The sequence below is a fragment of the Colius striatus genome, chromosome 11 (genome assembly GCF_028858725.1).
Source record: "Colius striatus isolate bColStr4 chromosome 11, bColStr4.1.hap1, whole genome shotgun sequence".
NCBI lineage: Eukaryota > Metazoa > Chordata > Aves > Coliiformes > Coliidae > Colius > Colius striatus.
The window spans coordinates 16,863,220-16,886,924 of record NC_084769.1 but is presented as its reverse complement, the minus strand read 5'-3'; positions in this window follow the sequence as shown (position 1 = coordinate 16,886,924).

Below are 23,705 nucleotides of genomic sequence, written 5' to 3'. Positions count from 1 at the left end.
AGTACTTCTTATTGTTACTCACATGGTGAAAATAACTCTTCTGTCTTATTAAATGTGGTGCCAGAGAATATTCATGTAATGAATTAGATGAAGAAGGCTGGAAGGACTCACTCTTATCTATACTGATGTTCATCCCACCAGCTTTAGCCATTTGTAAATTAGGTCCCTAAATTAAGTAGCTCTCTAGATTATTCAGTTAATGAAGAAACGAGGCATTTCCAACCAAGAATACTCTCCACCTCTGAGACAGGCTAGGATGAAGATTCCTTAGAGATACACATCTTTCTCCATTGCCTAATCTAGGATCTATATATCTTGCTGTATTGACAAATACCTAAATACCAGACAAATTAAATTTAGCTGAGTTTGACCCCTAAGTATGCGTGGCCTCCTATGTAAGATTAACCATGCTGCTAACTAGATAAATTCTTTCATGTTATGCTGCTCCTGTAATCTGCTGAGTCTTTCCCTCTCTGGTAAAGCTGTGCCAGAACTCTATGGGGCAAAAGAGTGTTTTTGCTGCTCTTTGATGTGATATTTTCCCCTTCCCAGCCTATCACTGGGTTGGTAGTTCTTCTTGTTTCATGCCACCACAACAGCAGTCTTCTTTCTATAACTGACTCTTCTGCTCTTAGTGTAAGTTCTGGGGACTTTCCCACCCTATGTCACTTCATCTGGTCACAAAGCCACAATCCCACCACAGACTTGTTTGCCAAATGTGTTGCATAAGATTCAGCCTTGTGGGTTTCCTTCAGAGCAAGGAGACGACAAAAGCCCTCTGTGGGAGCAGAAACACCAATCTGCTCTCTCAGGGTGCACTAGAATGGGGCTTTGGCCTCATCATTTCCAAGTGATTATGGTTTAACCTGAAGTGGGATTACGGAACAGGAGGAAGACACTCAGAAATGCGTGAAAGTACTGAAAATACTAAAAGGAGATAATTTTAGTACTAACTTGCCAGCTAACAGTCAGGGTATGCCCAGGGGTACTGCCAGCAGTATCTTCTAGCTGCCGCTCCAATAATCTCACAGATGGGTGTCTCCTGACCCTTGCCTGGGGCAGATCACACTCTCAACCATCCTAAAAACTCTTCTGTGTCTCCTGGCTGTTGTCCCTGTACCTTTGACAATCCCTGTGGTGCCTCTACATGGCAGTGCCAGGTCCAGTGAATGAGTCAGGGTAAGCTTATTAATTTGTGTCTTGCACCACACCTGCCGTGGTGCAGAAGGCTCTGGATTAGATGCAGGTGGCTGGACACTGAAGACATCTAGTCTGGTAGGAGTAAAATGTCAAGAAGGTTGTGAGGCTGTATGGTCACCCAGCACCATGCAGCCTACAGCAGGAAAGCAGGCTTTACTGCACACGCTTTGCACATGTGAAATCAAGGGAAAGCATCTAGTTCTCATGGTTAGTATGGAAACTTGCTTCAGTGGGTTTAAGCACCATTGTTTTGTGGATCACTAGCTGTGCATAATCATCTTGGCTTATCATCAAGGATTCTATGATTCTAGCATTTCTCCCCTCATTCTGCCATTGACGACCAAGAGGGTATTCTCTATGGACACTCACATCAGTTCCAAGAAGGGCATACTTAAGGTCTGTGGCCCACTCCAGGAAATGTTCATATTAAGGCAGCTGCCAAGGAGCTAGAAGACTGTATATAAGGACATGAGGGCAGTTGCTCCAGTGCTCCAGCCCCTCTTTCACAGAGTTAATGCTTCACATATAGCCTGTGCTAGACAGGTACAGGAGACAAGATAGGGATCAGCTGACGTATTTTGGAGTTACAAACTGGCTGGGAGTGCTGTTCTCCAAGACCTCCTCACGTGCACCAGGAGAAAAGCCGCTGAGCATGAAGGAAAGAGACAGCTCAGCATGTCAGAGCATGACGCTTGGTCCTCCTTCTGCTTGGCATGAGTAAGGAGGAAGCAAGAAAGCTTTCCTCAGGCTTTTCTAAATCAAAGTGCTTGAATAGTTGAGGCTGAGGAAGAAGTTGTCCCCTGCCAACACACACACACATGCACTCACAATTGTTTCTTCCATCCATATCTCCTCTGGGCAACTGATTTTCTGGTTAAGCCAGATGAGTCACTGAGGTATAAATTCAACCAATATAAAAATTTTCCTCCTCGACAGCAAAGAAAAAATGTGCCAGGGCTCAGAGCCCTGTTGAAGGTCTTACAGGTGGTATCTCAGCATCTTCTCTCTGCAACAACCTGCCCTGGCAAAATCAGAGCCATCCCTTTCCTGACACTCCACAACAACAAGCCCAAAAGAATTAAAGCTTGTTCCTGTGAGACACCAAGCAAGCAACTGTCTACTCCTACTTAAATCAAGAGACTGCAGAGAGCTTTGCACCTGGTAGAACAAGATCTTTTGAGTCTTGGAGGGAAGATTCTGCTTTATAGCTGGAGATGAATGACAGCCATCTGAGCCCTTGTCCCACACTGTGATGGGTGGCAGGGCTGCTCTCTGAGCTGCTCTTGCCAATTTCTATAGTGGTGCTGTTATCAATCAGCCATCTGGCAGGCATAGCCTCCACTTTTTCTGCATCCAGCCCTATGTTGGCAGATGTTAAGTGGAAAGGGAGGTTGGCAGGGAGATACTGGAGATTTGACATCTCATCCCTTCTCCCCTTTGCTAACATTCCTTTGGCTTGTAAGTCTAACAAACCAGCAACGGGAAGAGATTGTTATCAGATAAGTTATTTGCAAGGGCACTGTGTCACGTGGTTTTCATCCATTTCTTTTAAGACTTCAATAGCAACACACAAGCACATTTCCCAGGAGCCAGCAAGAAAAAGCCTATTCAGAAAAGCAACCAGGAGAAAATCTGGGTTTAGTTTTGCTGTTTGTAAGAAGGTAGGAATCCTCCAAAATATCCCTGAGGGTCACTGATATTGTAGGTTATTAAAAAATCTCTCATCGGTGCCAAGGGCAACGCAGTGGGCGTAGCTCAGAGAGAAGTCAGAGTGGGGACAAAGGTCTTCAACACGTTGTCACACAGGTTTCACATTCAAGCTGCCGACAGAGGCCGAGCGGCTCCACAAGCTCATTTCCTGGAAGGAAAGAGTGTATCCTCCCCAAATATGACCTGGTTGCCTCAGCTGATGATGCTGTTATTCATTATTTTAAGACCCAAAGCAGGGATTGAGGTCCCATTGTTCTCGGCACTGTATTAACAGAGTAAGGATGAGATGAGCTCTTGTAACCAAACCCAGCAGGAGAGGGGCTCCCTCACACTCAGCCCCTTCCCTGGGTGGTCTCAGCAGAGCTTGGGCTCTTCTGGAGGGACTGGGCTTGAGTGACCAGTATACCTCTGAGTGGTTGAGTACTAAAAGCGAAGGTGAAAGGGAAAGCAAACAGTCAGAGGAGCTGCCCGAGGCACTCACCCGCACCATGGAGCACTCAGAGCTCCTCCCCAAATGGGCTCCGTGGCTTCTGCCAAGGGCAGACTCATCGGGAAGCTTGTCCAAAGACAGCGTGTCTCGCTCTTCGAGTTTAACGTGACGCCTTTTGGTCTCTGCAATTCCCCTAGCACCTCTCAAAGGCGCATGGATTTGATTTTGGCAGCTGTTCAGTGGGCCACATGTTCGGCTGATCTGGATGATGTGATTGTTTTCGGGAGGACTTTCCAGGAACATTAAAATTGCCTGGAGGATGCATGTAGCTGGCTGGAGCGGGCTGGTCTGAAAGAAGAAACTCTTCCAACTGTGACTAGTTATGGTCCCAGGTGCAGATCGTTGGTCGCGTTGTGTCTTCATCAGGGTGTGCCTCCACCTCCACCACGACGGACACCCTGAGCACACAAACACACCCCAGGAATGGCAACTGCAACGGCCCTGCACGAGGTGTGAGAGTCCTCATTTTGCTCTATATTTTCTGGCAAAAAAAGAAGGAAAGGGAGGGAGACGTGAAAGAGCAGCCTGGATCTGAAATCCCAGCCTGAGGCCTTTAGCACCATTTTTCAGCTCACCTGCACTGCTCAAGTGGACAGCAGTGCTGAGAGGCTGGTCCAGTTATCCATCTGTGTATCCAGTTATCCACTTTCATCCTCCAGTGAGGCTTGGCTTTTGGACCTAGGAAAGGAAGCCATGCCATGTCCCTGCTACAGCCATTTCAGTGGCACAGAGCTGTACACCTCAGCACTCTAACTACAGCCCAGAGGGAGGAAATATGAGGATTTCTTTGAGTTAGTTGGCAACGAGAAAAATCAAGTGATGCTCTTTGGAGTGAGATGCTGGACTCTCTTCCAGCAGAAGGATTTTGAGCCTGAACCTCAGCCTAAGGAGCTGTCATGAGTAATGTTCTGGTATCACACTGGCTACCAGTGACCAGAGGCACTGAGCCCCCCCCAGTCTGGCAGCAGCACTCTCAGATCACAGACTGCTCCTTGTAAAAGAGAGAGAGTAAAGTAGGTAACAAAACACTGAGGTTTTTCACTGTGATATTTGGCTGATAACACACCAGAAACAGGTCTCCACATTAGGATAGCTTTTCTGTCCTCTTGTCGTGGTTTAAGCCCAGACAGCAACTAAACACCACGCAGCAGCTCCTTCACTCCATCCTGTCCCAGTGGGAAGGGGAGAAGAATCAGAAAAAAATAAACCTTGTGGGTTGACATAAGAACAATTTATTAATTGAAACAAAATAATAATAATAGCAACAATGAAAGGGAAGATAATAGGGGTAGAAAAAGGAAGAGAAGAAAAACTCAAGACAGACAAATGATGCACAATGGAATTACTCACCGTGTGCTGACTGACGCCCAGCCAGTTTAGATAGTGGGTGTGACATTTTATGGTATAGAATAGCCCCTTGGTTAATCTGGGTCTGCTGTCCTGGCCATGCTCCCTCCCAACTTTTTGTGCACCTCCTCATTAGCAGCACATGGGAAATTAGCATTAAAATAGCATTGGTGTGTTATCAATATTATTCTCCTAAATACACAACACAGCACTGTACCAGCTACTGGGAAGAAAATTAACTCTATCCCGGCTGAAACTAGGACACCCCATAAAGAAAAAGCACACAGTACTATGCCAGCTTCTCTGGATGTTACAGAAAGATAAACTTTAAAAACCTTGCTTTTGATGAGCAAGATTTAAAATGAAGAGTAAGTGGAGGATTTCTAAGACACCAGAGTAAAATAAGCACAGTGCTTGTCCCAACTGCCTGATCCTTCATCCCAGAGTCAGTTCTTTCTTCATGAGTCTTCTCAGACAGCTCCCTCCCGTCCATCTCTCAGCATTCGCTATGGACCTGTTCAACTGGTCACCTCACAGGAGGGGCACAGACAAACCTTCCAGTGGAAAAATGCTGAAATCACATGGAGATACCTTTCACAGGAGCCTGCTTTAATACAAACCTTCTCACACACTCAAAACTTCCTCGGAGTCTCATCACGTTTCTTCCTTATTTGTAACAGGCTTCAGCAAAACTCATTGTCCATCAAATCCATGTGTCCAAGATCATGCAGTAGGAATCCTGGAGCATGTGTGAAAGTGATTGCAATTTGCTGTTGTATGTCTTAGCTAAGACGCAAACTGGCTGTCACTCTTCAGTGAATTATGTGCTACTAAGCTTTGCTATGCTCCCTTCTTTTCCCTCACGTTACAAATAAACATGCTGGAAGGATGGCCTCTCCTACACATCTAGAGATGCTGATAGCTCAGCCAGGCATCAAGTCTTTCTGTTTATAATAGTTTACAAATCTTGCAACTTAAAAACTACAAACCACATGCACATGCTGCTAAATCAGCCAGCTCCACATGGCTGGGGGAACCCACCAAGCCCAAGCACAGCACAGAAACCCAACAGGAAAATGAACAACAGATGGGATATGAACAGAGGACCGTCAGTCTTGGGGGAGTTAGCCCCTGTACAACTAAAAATCTGTTTGAAATTGTCTCAGGTAGGAGCCATGGCCCGTTTCCTTACAGATCTTTGCTAGAGAGATGTCAACTCCCATCTTTCTGTGTTAGCAAGTGCTGGTTTTGACTAACACCAAAGTCCAGGTGCACTCCAAGCCTCAGGCACTAGGTCGTCCTCCGACAGGCTGCCGTAACCGCAACCAGGAATGCCAGCCTCTTGCACTGAGACCTTCAGATGGGTGGAAATGTTGTTTTATTACTAGCAATTGCAGCAAGAGAAAATGATTTACTCATCGCAAGTTTGGGTTGTAATAAAGCAGCTGATGCTGGGCCTCTTGAGACAATTAATGCAGCTCAACTTGGAGAACATGACTATGAGAGCTAACAGCCAGCTGGAAGACTGCAAGCAGCCTAGTAAAATGCCAAAATTGGCAGTTATTACCTTTTCCTGGCTGGTTGTGTATCTCATATTAAAGAGAAGTGACAAGCTTTGGTCACTTTATGGGCTTTAATCACAAATGGTGCTCTCAGCAAGAGAACTCAACCTCCCACAGCTTTGCATACTCTGCTGTAGTCCCATAAAGCACGTCATTGCACCACAGGCTACTAAACATGGACTGCCAGCCAGCACCCCGGCTGCTGGAAGTGGGTGTATCAAAAATCAGCACAATAGTGTGTCTGTGAATAACAGGACACTTGTTCCCAGGTTCAGCCACCTCTACAGTTCAACTCAGCCCTTGAAAAACATGTGAGTGTGGTATTATAATGCAGTCCTGAGTGTGACATCGGACAGGAGGAGATCTTATTGCTGGAAGGAAGTCTTGAAAGCCAGCACCAAAATCAGTGTGAGCAGGATGGCTGCAATAGGCCAAAACTCCAAGCATTGGAAAAAAAAGTAGCAAAATCCAGAGCTGCCTCATGCAATGAGCCAGCACTTGATGGAGGAAGGCATCATTTTCCTAGGCTGCTGCTCTCTCTCTCTGTCCCTCTGTCTAAGTGTGGTATTTGCTGAGGAGATCTGCTTTGCACCACTGGGGTCAAAACCTGAGAGATAATGCAAGACAGAAACATAACACACTGTACAACTGTATACCAGACACATCTGGATGCAGTGTCTTTGTCAGTATAACGTTATGCATTTATTTCTCCCTCTGGGAAAAGCAAAACCAGTTCAGATCTGTGCAATAACAAAAACAACAACTAAAACCAAACCAACTTGTGATTAGTGATGTGGGAATGCTGTTAGGAAAGGGAAGACCATGCAAAATGTGGACTGGTTTAGACAAAGCAAGTGAAACATCCAACTCTGTCCAAAACAGAAGCCAAAGTCCTCTTCAAGCAGGTTTTCTTATCCTCATAGGAGGGAAAAGAGAAACATTGAACTACAGGACTGCTCATGATGGAGATTACCCTCACCTGCTCTCCCCTGGATATAACCCTGAGAGTTATTGTCTTCTATAGTTCTAATGGACTTCCCATTCTCCACTCTCCCATCCTGCTGACCTGTGATGTAAAAAATGTGACAGCTTCTCCAGTTCTCAGCTGAGCAAATATCCTGGCCACACCAACACATCTCCTAAATCTCCCCACCACTCCCTTCCCCCTCCACCTTTCCTGCTTTGCCTCACACAATGTTACCTTCGTGGGACTGGCCATCCTCATTCTGCCATAAGCATCCCAGAAGTTTGTCCTGCTGTCCTGCCATCACAGTAGGTTTCACAAGAAGCTGACAAGCTCTCCTCTCCTCACATGGTCCACATCCAGCAGATTATTGTATAGGCACAGATGGCTCTGCACCGTCTGCTAATTGGAAATTGTTCCTTTTTATCTAGTCACTGGGGCTTGTCCTGGGCAGGGGCTGCCTGATTTCTTTCTCTTTGATTTCAGAGGGTTTTGTAAGAAGCTACCAGGCAGAACTGAAGGGCTGGTGGATGAGGCATTCTTGAATGCCTTGATTTGAGTGGCCTGGCAGGTGGTCTGTAGCTGTGCAGTCAAACACACCAGTGCTTTTTCAAGGATCCATCCCTATCTGCACTGGGCAGCAGGGCTACACAGAATGTATAGAAATGTGACCCAACAAGTCTCCAATCCTCAAGATAAGGATGAAAATGGATTTAGAGTAGGGATGGCTATTTTCCCCTACCAGCTCACCCCCTCCGTCAAGTCCTTTAGTACCAGGGGTGAATAAGCTCAGCAGGCACCATAGGCCAGCGTGTAATGAGCTGTTTTTATCACCTACTACTCAGAGCTGCATAACATCCATGTACCACTCTGCTCAGCTCTGCTGGGGGTGATGCATGAGAAAGCTTCAGCTCAGAGCAGCTTATAGGCACTTCTCCATCACCACCTGCCTGCGGCTGTAAAGCATGGGCCAGGATGGTTCACGCAGAGAAGTGACTTCTTCTAGGTGCCTTTGAATGGTCTTTTCAGGCTACTACTACTCCTGTCTCCCTGCCTGTTTGCCTTCCTCCCTAACGCACCTTAGCCTCTCTGGCCAAGGCAGCCTGGAGCACAGTGGTAAGAGCAGGGAGAATGGTGGGCAAGACAAAAAGCTATAGCACATCACCCAGATGGACAGAAAGACAATTGTGGCCCCTGGAGATGTTGTAGGAGAAAAGCTTGCTTGGAAGTGTGGGGACAGCAAAGAGAGTACCCCAAAAACCACCAGTGTCACAGAGATGGAGCAGTGTCTCCCACAACAAGGGAGCAGGGAGGAGGAGATTTCAAAGCAGTGGTGAGCTTCAGCTCCGTAGGAGGATCAGCTAGCCCAGTCTTCTCCCGCATGTCTAACCCATAGCAAGAAACAGGCTTCACAGACTCCTCAGCACATCTGGCCACACTCCACAATATAGCATGGCTCATCCCACTGCCTCCATTCCTCCTGGGGACACAGTCTGCCCGCAGTTCTTGGGAGGGCTGACATGATGGTGTGATTCTGTCCTATATTAGTCTTTAAGAGGGAAAATAATCTGCAACTAGGACATCCAACACCTAATAAAAACTGCCTTAAAGAGACTTCTGACAATATTCCCTAGACCTCACATTTCAACTACATGTGGGCTCAAAGCCTTCTGCTGGCACGGGCAATTCTTATGTAGGTGAAGCTAGTGGGGAGCATTTCCCAATGTGGGAACACTTTTGGCAGAAGAATGAACTGTCTGGTTGGCAAATATCATGCAGGTATTCCTTAGATGGCCATGTCCAAACCCCTGCCAACTTGGAACAAGCGAGATAAGTAAATAGACCTTTGACTCTGCTGTTGAGTAGCATCTCAGGAGAGGAGCACTCCTTTATCCTTCCCATGAGCATCACCAGCATCCCTCATGTGCTGAAAACCTCAGCAAGGACATGACCTCATTGCTTTGGTGACTGCACAAATGCAGCTACAAGATGTTCTCTGCCCCCAAAGAGCACATAATCATATACAAAATGCTGGATGGGGAACATTGATTGATTGAAAGAGAGTGTGAAGGAATAATAAGATAATACTGCAATGTATCCTTGGCCAGTCTTCCTGTCCTCAGTGTGTTACTCTCTCAACCCTGATGACGTGATGTCTCATCTGCAATTCTGGAAATGCAGACCATGTATGTCCTTGTAAGTAAGAGATCAGGGACTGTACTCTGGAGTCTACCTGGCACAAGTCAGCTCAGTTTGGCTCGTAACTAAATTCCTTTCCCTTCTCCATGCCATGGTAGCCACCTCCGCAAACCTTACTGGGAATGGTCCTGGGACATGCTATTCCCCAGGCCAAGCCTAGGAAACATAATATGAGCTGGCCAACTAAATGGAAATGTTTCTTATGCCCGATGTATAAGGCTAAGAAGTTGAGGTTAGGACTTACCTATGGCCATGGAGAAAGCCATATCAGAGATCAGGCTTTCCATTCCAAGGGTCAGACCAGAAGACAAAGAGAAGCATCTTGTTTCCTGATTAAGGTTAGACCTTATTGCGTATCTGTTGCTTTTTTAACACAGCATTCAGAATTAGTTGTCATCTAAGGTTCAGCTTCATAAGGGTGTGCAGGCACACAAATCCTAATGCACGTGTGGGTCTTGTCAAGGTGTCAGGTGTATTGGCTACACATGCAAACAACCATGTCAACCATGTTCAGCAAACAAAAGTCCTCTCTCTCAGGAAGTACATGGTCACTGCTGCACACAGTACCCTGGCAAAAATGGCCTGCAGCAAGTTATTGCAGCTCTCAGTGGAAGGCTTCTGGCATAGGGTACTTGAGGAGGATCAAGTTAGTTCCAGCTGAGGCCCAGATGCTCAGCCACAGCTTCTGATCCTGCACCCACTGCCAAGCTGGAGAGTAGTTGTTATCAAATCTTCACCAGCAGTGTCTTTGGCCACTTCTGAGTTATAGCTTGAAGTTAATCCACTGGAAATGTTCATCTCCACTGCCATGGCCTGTAGCAGCAGCCACTTGGATCTGGGAGTCCTCGATAGCTCAGGGTTCCCGTGAATCACTACTCCTTTGAATCAGAAGGTAGCATTTGTCACACCTCTGCTAAGCAATTATAATTATCAACTTTAAGCTACAGCATCACGTTGCCTAGATGTGAGGCTTCACTGTGCGAGGCTGCAATGGGAGAAATGTCACACTGTCTGCTTGTGCTTCTGTCCTTCCTCTGCTCCTGTGGAGTGTCTGAAGCGAGAGAGCGGGGAAGGAATATATTTTTTTGGTTAATATAAAGTGAGTGAGTAAGAGTGAGAAGACAACTGCAGATTTGACCTTGAGTGCTGGGAGAAATCATAACACACAGTCTGTATAAAGTTTCCTCATGAAGAAAAATAATAATAATAACAATAATAAAACTTTTTGTTCCTCTACCAGAGAAGACTACAAAAATCTGCTCCTGCAAAGCTGGAGTGGATTTCACAGCCAAAGCGAGGTCGTTCAGAAACTGTTGCCAGGTCAAGTTTTCACTTTGAATATTTTCACAGTTAAAGGAGGATCCAGAACATGTAAGAAAACACAGCTCCAGACTTTCCACTTTAAACTGCTTCTTGCTTGAACCATAAGGTGCAAAGAAGAAAGGAGGGTTGAGGGAACTGGAGTGGCAGGGCTTGGGTGTTTATCTAGAAAATCTTTGCATCTGCTCTTTTGAGTGAAGTTCCCATTGCTTTTTTTTTTCTTTCTTTCTTTCCCTCTATTTTCCAGCTGTGTAGCACAAAGCACAGGCAGGTCAACAGCCTTACCGAAGATCACAGAGTGAGTCAGTGGCTCTGAAGAGATCAGAGCCAGGATCCCACTGTGTGCCAGCTCTTTGTGCTTCCCTCTGGTTTTAAAATTCATTTCAATCCCAGGTGCTAAAACAAGGTGAAACAGGACAAATTCCAGACTGTGACTTTGGCAAAGTCTTATGAAGGACACAGTGAAAACGGCACCAGAATGCTGTGACACCAGACACTGCAGACTGAACGGTACTCGGTCATATTCATGCTTAGAGGTACAGACATTTCTGTGTCCCCATGGCTTTGCAAGAGCTTTTCAGCCCACTGGTCCATTTCAACTCAACCTGACAGCACTGCAAGGTCCTCCCAGATGTAACATTTCTACAGTTTTCATGAAAGCTGGCAAGCAGATAAAGAGAGACTTAGAAATTAAGCACCCACTATAGGAAAAGCTGACTCAGCCACAGCATTACCACCAGCAAATGCACTCAAGAAAGCGGGGTGGGCACAAACCAGAGGCTGTGGCTGCACTGGCACAGGCACGTTAAAGAGGACAGGGGCTTGAGCACCAGCACGTTGACTGTCTGAGCCATGTAACTGCTATCACACTCCTCGTCACAGCTGCCACAGCATCTTCTGAGCCTTGGAATAGGTAACACATGCGCAAGAGATATGCCCAGGTATATGATGGGTGACATTGTCCTCTTTGGTGGGGGGACACACACAGAAAGAAGTCCCACAGACCTGATCTGTGACATACGCAGGACTTTGATCCTCCAGACTGACATTGGGTGCTCCTTCCTTTTTCTAGAGTGGACAGTTAACCTATTAAAAGCAATCTCTGACTTTTCCCCCATTTCCCCTCCTTTCTTTTATTTGTGCTCTTGTTAATCAAAGTTCTGGCCACATGTTTTAATTTCTGAAATGGCTAAATAATGAAATAAATTTAGAAAAATGCTTTGAGATATTTGCAAAGAAAAAAAAAAGAAGAAGAAGAAATCTGACTATTTTGCCAGCAGTGGATCTCAGTTTGTTATTGTAGGGTCACTCAAACGTAATGGCTGGCAAGGGTGAAAGTAATTTGCAAGGCCTCAGCTACGTTGATTAATTGTGGCCAAGTTGTGCAGCGATAGTGGGGTCTTTTATTGAGAGGTCACCGGAGGGTACAGGGCTGAACAGAACAGATCATTACTGGAGGGCTGCTGGTTAAGAGAAACTATAGAGCTGTTTATGAACAGGGGGCTCGGCTGGTCTGAACAGGATATTCATGAAAACTGCACTACAAAATGGTTCGTTGTTGTGGTCATGCGCTCTGGGCTGCTAATATTCGTGGGTGCACTTGTGTGGGCATGTTCAGTTTATTTAGAAAATAAGGGCATTGAAGCACTTGTTTTCTGAGGGAGAGGAGAAAAAAAGCACCGAGTAAGAAATAGTCCAACTGTGCAAATATTGAAGAGAAAGAAAGGAGAATGTCTTGTTCTCTTTTTTTACCAATTTTTAAATGACAAAGCGAAAGATGTGAAACGCTGGGCAGAGCTGTGCTTGCCATCACCTGGGGTCCTCAGCACAGCAGAAGGCTGCTAAACCAATAATCTTGCTTTCCTGACCTTGCAGCCTCCTAACAAATCCTTTCTACTTTAGCAGGATTTGTTTCAGAGAACTAGGCTGTGTAATCTGGTTCTCTGGTAATGTCCTCATTTAACAGATTTGAGGCCAAATCCTGCTCATACCTCCACTGGCACAGTCCCATCACTTTTGGTGCGACTGCTCTGGTTTGAGAGCAGACCGTGACGTTTTTCCCATTAATCTCATTCCCCTTTCCTATTGTGTTTCATTTTATGGTGCCTTGGAAACTGAGAAACCAGAATGTCTTCAGCCATTTGATGTACAGGAAATGTAGTTGCTTAACTAATCTTTTCCCTCAAAAGAGGTAGGGTTTTTTTGGTTTGTGTTGGGTTTTTTTTTTTAATTCAGAGCTGGCTTCACAATGCTTATGGAAACTGCTTATGGTAGAGGGGAAAAAGATTAGGGATGGTAGCTCAGCAGCCACATGCATCACGCTCGGTTAAAACTGTATCCAGGCAGCTCCAGGAACAGAAGTCTTGAGTCCAAACTTTGACTAAGGCCACTCTCCAGCTACTCTTTCAGCTAAAAGAGCAGTCCTTCAGGCTTTTCCACCAGCTGGAGTGCTTGCATCCATGACTGAGCCTAAGACATCCCGTGCAAGTTGCAACTGTACCAGGGTGGGTATCAGCCACCTGTCATCTGCCCCTGCCTGGTCCTGGGAGCTGAGCAGTCACCAGCCATAGGACTCTCAAGCCTGCTTGAAAACCAGCAGAGCCCAGGACACAAAAAACAGGCTGTTTTGTAGGAACAACTAGAGGCATCAGCCCTGCAAGCACTGAAGCAGTCACCACTCAGTCAAGTGACCCTGGAAAGGACAGGATTTCTCAACATCCACTAAAACCCCCAGGTCTAGGGACATCTCAGATCCCCCACACCTATCTTTAACCATGAAAGACCCCAACTACCTTCAACTAGACAACCAACTATTAGATGTGTAAAGAAAGGTGAGATGGATCCTGCAAGCCTAGCTAGTTAGGGTGTGCAGGCTACCATACTGATTTGGAAGAGTGTGTAAAGTTGAGGATGAGATAGTCAGAGGATGAAGAAGGTCTTAAGGGACTCTCGCTGTGACTTCCACAACATCTTGTGCCACTGCATTATTTCAAATAATGCAGTCTCACTGTCCAATGGAACCTTCCTAAAGCTGAATACACTTCAATGTTCAGTACAAGATCTGAAAACTTTTCCCAATGCTGGCAAAGATGAGATTTTAAGAGGCAGACAAGAAGGTTTTCACGGAAGAGATGGGAAATCAAGCAATGTGTTATTCAAACTTGGAGACCTCAGAAAAGCATCAAGGAACTGGTAATGGGTAGTGGCTTCGATAGAGCTATAGCAGAGAGAATAGCTACAGGAGCCAGTCACCTGGGAAAGCTGCTACAGTAAAGTTTATATTGGATCGGGCTGTCCTGAGGGATTTTTACAGGAAGATTGAAGAGGCTGCTGCAAACTCTGGAAAAAGAGTGCAAATGGGCCATAAAAATGAAGGCAAGTGGGAGGTATGAATTTTTTTTTTCCCCTTTGGTCTAAATTTGTGCACAGGCTTTTGTTCACAGATGAAGTTCTTGTCCTGAGGAAGAATCCATCACTCTGGTATACGAATGTTGGAAGAGCTGGCATCATTGCTGGGATGCTTTGCTTACTGTGCTGCTTCCTAATATTTCAACACCAAGAAATTGCTCTCCAGCTTTCTTATGCTGCAGGAGAGGGAGTTCCCTGTCCCTCTTACTAATTCTGTTGTAAATTGCCTGCTCTTCATGACACTATGTCCTCTAAGTCTACCCTGGCAAGTTGGTCCACATTTCTCTTGACACCTTAATTCTCTGTTGCCCATTTTGCACACACTACTTCAATCCCAGGCTCACATCTGATATGTAAAATTTAACTCCTTTAGAGGAAGTCCAATGTCTTAAGGCATCACTGACACCAGACTTGCTCCAGACAGAGGGATGGTGACCAACGGTCCACAGATACCAGTGGAACACAAGACCCACAGCTACGGAGGAGTTCTCCTGGAATTTCCTTTCATAGGAGGGCTCAGCTTCCTTGCCCTGTTCCTGTCACTCTCTTCTTGCCAAGCAACACACAGTTGGTTGGCATTTTCCCTAGCCCATTGCAAGAAGTGCCTTCAAAGACGCGACGTCACGTGTGCCAGAGCGTGCTTCCAGTCTGAGCGAGTTCCTGTCAGCCTGACATGCAGGGGGAATACTGAATTAATTCCTGATGCTGTTTCACACATCGCAACTCGAAGATGTCACCCACTGGCATGAGCGTGTTGAGTCACTGCATTTCCCCAGGGCTGCAAAAGCACAAGAATCGTAACTGTTTCCCAGCACAGACCCACGAGGCAGCTGGCTCCTGCCAAAAGACCTGTATGTCCTGCTCAACCCCCTGACGACTCTTCCAAGGAGTCGGCACCCATGCAAGGCACCAGCAGGTCTGCCTGTCCCTCTCTCTCAGCCTACCATGGCATGGCTGTGGAAGGAAAACAGGGAGTGTACAGAGGAAACTACGCGGCTGCCCCAGGTTGTGAAACTTGGTTCATATGAGGCTGAGGAGACTCTGCACTCCAGAAAAGAAAAAAAAAAAAAAAGAACAGGGGGGAGGAAGGAAGGAAACAAGAAATGATGGCTTGGACTAAGTTCATGCCTTTGATTGTGCGTGTGGGAGCCTGAGAGACAGTTGTACATTTAATGCACCACAATTTCTGTACTGGGCACAGACCCCATTTTCCCTCCTTGCCTCCTGGATTGCATCTGATCTTATTTCAACTACCTTTTTTATGCATATACTTTAATACCACTTAATTATTATTTTTTTAATATTAAATGAAACTATATGTTTTATGGAATAGCCTCTACCCTATGGACTAGCATGTCCCAGGGCTGTTCACCAGAGGGTAGCAAGGGCTCTTGCTGGGTCATCCATGAGTGATGCTCTGCTCTGCTGACAGGGCAGAAACAGGAGTTCGGATGCTCCACAGGAAAAACAAAGTGCAAAGGAAAGGATGTTTGTTTCACAGGAAGAACATGCCTCCTCTCACCAACAAGGCAAGGAAGGCAGGGCAGCAGACTGGTAGCAGGGCCCTACAGATCTTGTTCTATGTACTTTTGCTAATACTGCACAAGTGGGACAAGAAAGGGGGACCACTGCTGAAAGCTACTTTTCAGGAGTGCCAGGGAGATCTGTCCCTGGCTCACAAATACCACCTGTGGCTCTCTGCTGCAATGACTACGCCTGTCTAAGTTAAAGGAGCCAGGAAAAAGGGAGTTAGGAAGGCTGTTGGTCCCGGAAGGACAGACAGACGAGTAATTATTCCGTTTAGGATCCTGGGGGACAGGTAAATTGCAAGGGAAGCTGTAATATGTCATAAAACAAATATCTTACGTTGAGGCTGTGATTTGTCATAGCCAGGAGAGTTATGAATTTCAGTTCAAGAGTCGGTATTATTTTAGTTTACCCTTGAGGATCAGGATTCACAGGCTGGAGATGAAGTGGATGTTGTATAAAAATGCTTCCCCATCGCTAAGTGGGTGTTTCTGCTCTTCACTGAGTGGCCTGTGTGATATGCAGTTTTAGGGAGGGCATTTGTTATAAGGCATAAAACATATCACATTACAGGTGAGAATATGTGGGATCTACAGCTTTTGATGGGTCTGAAGTAAGAGAGATTTGAAAACACAGATAACTGGGTCAATGACAAAATGTGTTATTTTAATGCCTCTGAGGTTTTGCTTCTGATGAGTATGTGGGTCCCCACACCTCTGGCTTGGGATTGGAGAGGGGACTTTCAAGTAGGAAATGTTAAGCACGTGCAATGAGAGGAGATAATAGCTTGGTCTGTGGTGCAAGGGAGAGATTTGCCAGGGATCCCAGCACTGCAAGAGTCTGGGAAGGGTGGTGGCCTCAGAAAGAGACAACAGAAGAAGGGGACAGTTGGAGAAAGTCCAAGTGCCTTTTGACATCTCTGCTCTCTTTCCTAATTGATATATCCCTTTGAATAAATCAGGAACACTCTGACTCACGGGGGCTGCTCCACAGCACTGTGTTTATCCATTAGACCCATCCACGCAGGTGTATATAGGGAGATCTGAATGAGGCACAGTTCAGCCCACAGCCAGGAGACAGTATCCTTTAATTCAACTTTACCTTGAGTAGCAGCTTTAGACAGTCCTGCATTTTGTACCCCACCTCTGCCATGCTCTGGACTGTAAGGGCATTGGGTTAACAAAACATGGCACTGAAGTTCATCCTCAGAGGCAGCAGTAAATTGGCAAGCCAAGCTAGGACCCATTGGCAGGAGCAAGGTGTGCCATGGAGGGGATGAAGCCATCCACCCTTCCTGCACATGGGATGAAGGTGTCCCAGCAGCAGCTGCGAGTCACAAAGAAGAAAAGGAAAAGCCTCAACACACACATAGGTTCCCTGCAAGAGTCAATCCTGCTGCTTGTCAGCAGCGTAACCCTCCGGAAATTATTGTCAATGTAATTAATAGTGATCTGGGAGGATTATAACTTTCTCTCTCTCTCTCTCTCTCTCTTCTTCCCCTGTCCTCTCCATACTTTCTGGTTGTGCTTTTTTTGGCAACCCCGAAACAGTAATTTGATGCAAAATCTGGCCACAAATGCAATGGAGCTTGATAGGCTTTAAACGAGGGGAGGGGAGATAGGCAGGGGTGATTGCTTTAGTAACTGTTCTTGGAGAAAGGCCATTGATGTGTTTTCATTACTCAGAAGAAGAAAGCCAGAAAGAAAACAAGTGGCAGGACAGCCATTAGAAAATAACTATGAATAATTATAGAGTCAAGGTAAGGGGAAGTCCAGGGAATTACTTCAGGGATATAATCATGAGCCCACATCCAGGCATGTTACTGGCGACTAAGAAGAGGATGTATCCAAGTAGTGTTTGAGGGCCCCTCTGGTTTGGTTCCATCTCCAGCTAGTCTTGCTTGAGCCTGCATCCCCATCACAGAACCTGTTGTCCCCGGTGTCTCAACATGACCCTGAAACACAACATGCATTCCTGACCTTACAATGTTCTGCTGACCTTCAGGGACGAAGTTCCACACATGTATGTTTGGCACAGGATATTTCCCTTTCACAGTGGGGGAGCTGGGTGTCTAGCTGCAGACAAGACTGGTAAGGACCTTAATTGGATGATATGACTGCTCTAGTCATTGTGAGTATTTAATGAAGGAGGCTGTAACACAGATATCCCACTAGCAGAAAGCTCTGCAAGAAATTGAGGTATGATAGTCAAAGGGAGGAGAGAGTTTTCCCTAGTCAAGTGAGCTAAAGACGGAAGCAGCCAGTTCTTCCCATCCCCAGATCCCAGAGCAGTTTGGATGTCCCTCGGAACTTCTGCGGCACCTCATCATAGCAGACAGCCTGGTTTCTGAGCTCTTTCCAGAGTCAGGCTGTAGAGGCCATGCTCTTCATCTCTGAAAAGCCTCCAAACCATCCATACCCACTCCTGTCAATGGGGCAGACAGACATTCACCTGAGGGGGTCTCCATGAAAATTACACCTTCCTGCCCTTTAGTGGTGTGTTCCCGGTGGTGATATCACTTCAGACAAGAACACTTCCAGACACGTGGCAATGTAAAAGGAGATGAAAAGCCCAAATCTACCTTGGCTCATGTACAGAGAAGAAGAGAATCCAGAGTGGTTGAAAGATGAAAAAAGAGAAAATAAAATCAGCAGGGCCTAAGAGATTATTTTCACGCCAACTCCTCGGGCACTATGCAAAGGTTCAGGAGTGAACGTGCACAGCAGGCTTAGGGGGAGGTGATGGTCAGAGCCAGGAGTCATCTCCTCCAGGTAAAGCACTGCTTACTGCCAGCTCAGGCAGTCAGGCATCAGGTATGTGATCACAGAAGCAAAGGGCATCCCACATCACACCCAGCACACCCTGAAAGGGACCTCAGGATTGTCAGTCAACCCCAAGTGTATTTCAACCCTAAATGCTTATCCTAATGCCCACGGCAGAACCTGGAAAACCTTACAAGGGTAGAAAGGAGCATCCTTCTGAGGACAACTGCTTCTTCCAGGAGATGCTCTTCTCCTGCCACAGCAACAATCTATTGTATTTCTGGGTCACCCATCACCATGGAATCCATCTGCACAGCAAGGTTTCTAAAGCTCCTTAGTCTATGCCAGAGAGGCATGACAACCCCCTGTAATTTATTGCACTACAAGGTAAATAGTTAGACAATACCTCCAGAAGACAGCAGGCTGGGGCATCTGTTCAAGTTTCCCAGAGACCATCTGAATTTATACTCTTCTTTTTATTTACACCATTTTTTCTTCTGGTTATTGATGATGTTTCTCATTTGTTTTTATCAGATGCAGGTGTTTTCTGCACTTCAGCTGGGAGCACTTTCCCTTTTCAGCCAATTCCAGATCTACTTTGTGTCTCTGTCACCTTTTGACTGTGATACTGGAGAGGCAGAGAAAGAGAGAGGGGGGAAAAAAGAGAGATACCAGTTTTTGCTGCTTCAGCAGATGTGTGTTAAAGTGTTTTAGTGATTCAGCCAATGCGTCTGCCTGAGGCCAAAGGAGAGGCATTGTCTGATTCTAAAACAATTAATAACAAAAAAAGAATGTGGGCAGCATAGAGTAGGGGAAGGTGGAGGTGGAAATCAAGTGAATCACAGGGATATTTCCAACAAGGTCTCCAGTCGCTTTCAAAGACAGTGCTTTAAACCCACCCAGTCCCCCCTGAGATACAGCCTCATTAGCCCTGTTGTGCAAATTGGGTTGATTGAAGCTGCTTTGGCAACTCATCCCTGTCACCCAGCATCTCTGGAAGAGGCCCAGCCTTCTCCCCAGGGCCAGGCTGCCCCTTCCCAACACCCATGACCCATACGCAGGCCCATGTACGTGGCCTGTGTGGCCAGAGGGCTGGGAAGGCTGCAGGCCCTGCAAGTCGCTGGGCCACGCACGAGTGCTGTAGGGGACGCCGAGCCACTCGCCCCACACTTGGGGATTCTTCTCAAGTCCTTCCAGAGCCACCAGCAATGAAATGAGCAATGAACAGGAAGGTGCAGAGGGGAACCTCTGTTAACCGCTCGTGATGAAACATTTGCCTTTTCCCTGCTAGCAGAAGAAATTCATTTTCTCTGTGCTCAGGCAAGAGGAATTTGTCCCCTGAGCCATTTCTGCCTCTATCATTTAAACATCCAGTACAGCCTTTATGCTTTAGTCCTGGTGAAAGACTCTGAGTACCTCCCGATGTTCAGGGTCTGAGGTCCCTCGCTTACTGAATCCCCCCACCTTGCAAGCTGAGATGGAGGCACCCCGGTCACTAGCCACCACTGGAAATCTTGGCAGCTGAGCCTTTATAATGTGGAACAGAGCCAACACAGCCCCACAGAACACCCAGACACTGATCTGGTGAGGGGAGACTCCATTTCTACATGCGGTTTAAAATTGATACCCCCATGAGGCATGTTAGAAAGCAAAACATTGATGCTGTCTTCACTGGAAGCATCGGTTGCTTTGTTTTTTTAATGACACAGAAAGCTGCTTGCAAAGAGATAATTTCATTCAGCCCAGCTCTTGCTGGATGTGGAAGGAAGTCCTTGGAGGTGACTCTCCAACGTATCCAGCATGCCACCTAGCCCTCACTAGCTCTACTACACCCACCGCTGTAGGACTGGGTTGCTCAAGCTTGCTCCAAAGGGGCTCCCAGCCTGAAGCTGTGAACACTTGTTGGGGTTATCATGGCAAGTAAGAAGGCACTGTCCAAGAGAAGGATGAATATCTTGGGAAGAATTTGCATTTTACTTCTGACACACAAGCTGGTGAAATACCATGTCAACATCTGCATCGCCTGCTGTTGTTCATCTTTCAGCACTTTTGTCCCAGACTTGCCCCATCAGTTCCATTTTTGTCACTTGCCATTTTTCCCTCCAAGGCTGAAATATTAATAATGATCCTTCAGGCACCTGATGTCACAACCTGTTGGCATTTTTTAATACTTCCATGTGAAAAAAAAAAAAAACCAAACCAAACAAAACACAAGGTTATACACTGTCCTGTATAAGCATCATTTTGCTAATAAGTTTCAGATGCACACAAACTGGACAGTGGCTTGGAGGGAGAGGGAAAAAAATATCTCACTCTTGTATCTATGATTAAGGTCTTAATCTTTCTAGCTTGCCTGAACTTGTTTGATGTTCTAAGTGCCTCCAAAACACATAGATTAGCCCAAACTGATTAAAGCATACATTTTGTCCTCTTTATCATACCCAGGAAAGTCAGTGCTTCTGTATATTACAGAGAGTATCATAGTGAAGTGCGATGTATCTGAGATGTAAAAAACGGTAGCTACTTTCCAGATAATTGTTTCTCTTCTTGCAACGGAGCCATATGTAACACATGAAGCCTATAGCAATGAAGTATATTACAGGACGCTAACAGAAACCTTAGTTTCATCTGAACGCTCTCTGTTCACTCCCCCAGAATAAGAAGGCATGTCTTATAAACGTAAAACATGATTGTGATCTCCCTTGGAAGAACACAAGCCAGAAGAAATGTGATCTTTGTTAGCTGCAGGCTCTCCTATAGCTCACGACCAGGCGTACGCTGTGCACTACCCCACTGCTGTCTGACTTTCCCAGGGTAACGGGGTTTTTTGGTGTCAGTGAAAGATGCCAAAAAGCTCTTTCTGAGAAGCATGCACCAGGTGGTCATCTGCAACTCCACCCCCACTGCTGGGCTCAGTGTATGGGTGGCAGCCCCAAGATCCCCGTGGCTGAGGCTTCTTTCATAATGTGAGAGAATACCTGCCATCAGAGCTAAAATCTTGTCATCTTCTGGCTGAGGGTGTGACTCGGCTCCCGGGCATGCTTTCATGGATGAACGTCCTCATGGCACAGCACAGAAGCAAAATGAGGGCGGTTGCAAGTCAGCTTTGCACCACCTGGATTTCAGCCTGCTCTGAAAGCCCAAGAGAAAGTTCCCGGACACCCCCAAATTCGAGCAGCTTCCCCAGGGATCCCTTGCAGGATTTCTGCCCTGTGGCGATCCAGCCGTGCCCAAGATACCTATGCCAGGGCTTGCAGCTGGGCTCAATGGAGGCAGTTCTCTACATGCCTCACCATTTTGTCTCACAGGTTGGAGTGGGAGTGAAACCTCTCCTCCACCCCTCTAGATACTTGCTGTCTCCATGGCAGGTATTAACATATGGGGCACACTGCTTTTTCAGGGGTGGAGAAGAGAAGGAGAAAAAGCAAACTCTCTCTTGCCCTAAGCCCTCTCACAAAATGCTTCCAGATCTCCAGGTGAACAGTGCTTGCTCTCTGCCTGCTGCTATTTTCTGCAAAGCACCCATTCAGACCAGCAGCAGATTCTCATAAAAAATCAGTGGCAGGATGCAATTAATATGCTGTAAAAGTCGTAAGTGTCGACTGGAGAAACCATTGTAAAACGCTTCTAGATAAAATCCTAAGGGGTTACTACTCTTACCTTAAGAATGCCTACCTTTCTTTTGCGTTAACAATGATCTAAGCAGAGAGTCGGGTAATATTAAATAAAAACTCTGGAAAACCTCTCAATTGAAAGAAAAGTAATGAATAAATAAATAAATAAAGCTTTGAAATGTGGCTTTCTTTTTTGAAGGGCACAGAGTTGGTCTTTACTAAAGAGTCTACATGGGGTAGGAAGGCAGCAAAACAAGGAACACCTGAGAGGTACAAAAAAAGCCTTAAGCATGGAAATTCTGGAGAAGAAGGAGTTAATGCTTTTAAGCAACCGTCTGTCCTCTTACCATAGATAAGGGTGCATTCTAGTGGTAAAATCCATGCAATGCAGCTGCATAGATGACTGATCTAAAAAGAAACCTGGGGAATATGAGGTTTAGGAGGAGTGTGCACATGGGGAAGGGGGGTTGACTGGGGCCGCATGTAAACCTCACCCAGAACTGGCTGAATCCCTTTTAATTTCCCACTCCGCTGGCAGATAACCCCGTGCTTGTGTTTCTGAGCAAACTCCCACCCCTCGGCTCAGCCTTTGCTCCCGGCCGGGTTCAGCTCAGTCCTGCTCCAGGTGTAACATCCCGGTGCGCAGATGCCTGGGCGGGCCACGGGGCTGCAATTTTGGAGATTCCCTTCCCCACGCTTCCAGCTTCCCCGCTCCTCACAATGAATGAGCACTAATGAGGCAAGTGCGAAGGACCGTGGCCCGGAGAGCTGTAACCCTTAGGAATGCAGCAGCGGAACAAAAGACAACAAACCCCAAGCTGTCTGGGACAGAGGATGAGCATTGCAAAGCAGCTTGCTCTTTTTTGTTGTTGTTGTTGTTCCCCACCTTCCTTCTCCCTCCCCACTTTGTGCAGGGTAAGAGGCAGAAGAATGAGCTAAAACGTGCAAATTGGACTTCACGTGGCAAAATTCCCCTTGTTTTCTGGCATGCCCCGAGCAACAGCGAACTTTTCCAAAGAGGAATCTAACACAGTTCTTACGAGCAGCTCAGCCCTCCCTAATGCTCACTGTCCGGCTGCGTTAACCCTTTCTGTTTGGGTGTCAGAGGCACACCCTGGCCCTGGGCAAAGCCTCACTGCGGTTTTTACATCTCACCCAGGGGTGGGGGCGGAGAGCTGGGCAACCTGCACTCACAAAGGTTCCATCCAGCACCAGGGCAGGCGAGAGTGGCACCCTGGCCCACATCCAGCCATCTGGCTCCTGCGCTCACCTTTGGAGTTGATGGGGAGATGTTTGCACCGGCTCCCTGCTCTGAGGGTCCCCAGCCCACCAGCCACCCAGGCAGCAGATGGGAGTCCCTGGCCCACCAGTACAGGGTACAGCACGCAGGGTCAGGCCCTGCTAACCTAGTCCCCCCGCTTCCTCCCCAAACTCAGAGAGCCCTGACCTCTCCCTCCCAGACTCCCTGCAACCCAGGCTGCCGTGCAACCCAAATGCAACCATTTTTCTCCTTTTTTTTTCTTTTTTTTTTTCTTAAATCATGAAGATCCCCTCATCTTCGGCTTCTCTTTCCCCCTCCTCCTCCCTTGTGTCTCTCCTCAT